The sequence below is a fragment of the Bidens hawaiensis genome, unplaced genomic scaffold (assembly GCF_021521415.1).
Source record: "Bidens hawaiensis isolate Kalapana, Puna unplaced genomic scaffold, B.hawaiensis_p1.1 tig00020798_1, whole genome shotgun sequence".
NCBI classification, from domain to species: domain Eukaryota; kingdom Viridiplantae; phylum Streptophyta; class Magnoliopsida; order Asterales; family Asteraceae; genus Bidens; species Bidens hawaiensis.
The window spans coordinates 262,512-264,374 of record NW_027493203.1 but is presented as its reverse complement, the minus strand read 5'-3'; positions in this window follow the sequence as shown (position 1 = coordinate 264,374).

The window sequence follows — 1,863 nt, the reverse complement described above, 5'->3', positions numbered from 1 at the left end:
CCCAAAATTACTAAACATAGATAAAAACATCTAAGTGTACCCGGTAAGGTTATAAAGCATCAAACCTTACCCGAAATTTCATAGTCAACCTATTTGCAGGTAAAATGTAACACCTTTTTCTTTAAACACAATATTAGATATATTTATCATTGAAAACTCAATGTTTAAGAGCAAATTGTGCATTTAGAGATCAAATTTTAGTCATGATTCTTTTCAAAACAATTTCATTTTTTTGTTGAATAGATCTCAGTCATGGGATCATATTGACTAAGTAGCTTTCTCAATACTTCATTCTCAGCATTATTATGACAGCATAGACAGGTCAATAGCATGTCTAGACTTAACATGAATTTTATCTCTTTGATGATATGATTATATAAGTTTCAATTAATATGCATAATTCTTAATGGATAACACATGTTGTTTTCTGATGCTCCTTTTCTATTCTCAATGCTTATTTGGCTATCTCCAGATCGCCCCAATTTGACTTTGACCCATTGGATTTGGTCAAATGTTTTAATGACAGAACATATTTTTGAAAATTTCTTTGATTTTTCTTTTCAAATTTACAAACATATGTGAGGTTGAACGTTGGACTTACAGGCCACGCAAGTCGGACTTACAGGCCTTTCATTCAGAATGTTTAAAGGACTTATATGATTGCCTCCACCCCTGTAGTTCTAGAATTAACCCTCATGTTTGCATTGTCTTTTAAAATGGTTTTGTGAACTTTAATCAACTTTTGGTTGATAAAATATTTAAAAATTATGCTGTTCACAGTTGTTCTGTGTCATTCTTTGAAATCAGACATTTAATTTTGGTGACCAAATACCAGCAGGCTTGTGTATGACTGGATAATCACTTTTCTTCCTATCATTTGGAAAGATTTATCTAGGAACATGCATAGACAACAATGTAACTCCACATAAATCTTAGCTGTTTCTTTATGTTTATATCACCTTAGATTTTACACATCATGAGAAAGTAACCATACATGTCCATGATTGTACTAAGTGCCCTTTTGGCCTATTAAATTCATATGATTGGCTATGTAGTCAATGTACTATCATTTCCCAAATTAAAACAATTTTAAATTCAAACACCCAAAATCTCTTATTAGACTGGTAATTGGTCAACAGGACCAAACATATATGTGAGTACATGTCCCTTCAAATCAGAATTATTGACATTGTTTTAAGTGAATGAATAGAAAACAAGTTACAGTTTGCCCCAAATGCTTTCAGTTTTCCAGGTTAATGGCTATCCTATCAATTCTGAGAACAGGTGACAGGATCAAACATATACAAGTATATTCCCTTCTAACTTGAGCAAATGACTTAATTCTCAGCAGATGTAACTCTTTGAGATTTTTCATTGAAAATCCTTTTAAACTTCTTTAAAGCTTGAACTGAAGAGTATTATCATATCTCTACACCATTAACAACTTGCTCTGTTGATATACATGTATTTATACATCTCGAATCCCGTGTAAAGTTATGTTTATTTAATGTCTTGAGTTCGGTTTAGTTCATCTTTTGTTAATCTTTTATTAATTAAGGTTTTGAGTCAAGTATTATATAGTTATCGTGTTTTAACTCTTTTGGTGTCTTTAATGTTAAACTTAATTCTTTCTATCATCTCATAAGAAGTTTATGTTCGTTTTGCTCGTTAATGATTACATGATTATTCCACTTAGTGTTTTGATTTGTTTGCATGTAGATGGTGGTTTGAAATTCAAGGAAAAGAAGGTCTATAAGGTTCTAAGTGTTACTTGGAGCTCAAGGAAGAAGATTTATCAAGATTTTACAAGATATTTAATAAAATAAAAAAAGAAAAATCTCCTCCTAGTGGACGCCGCGCCGC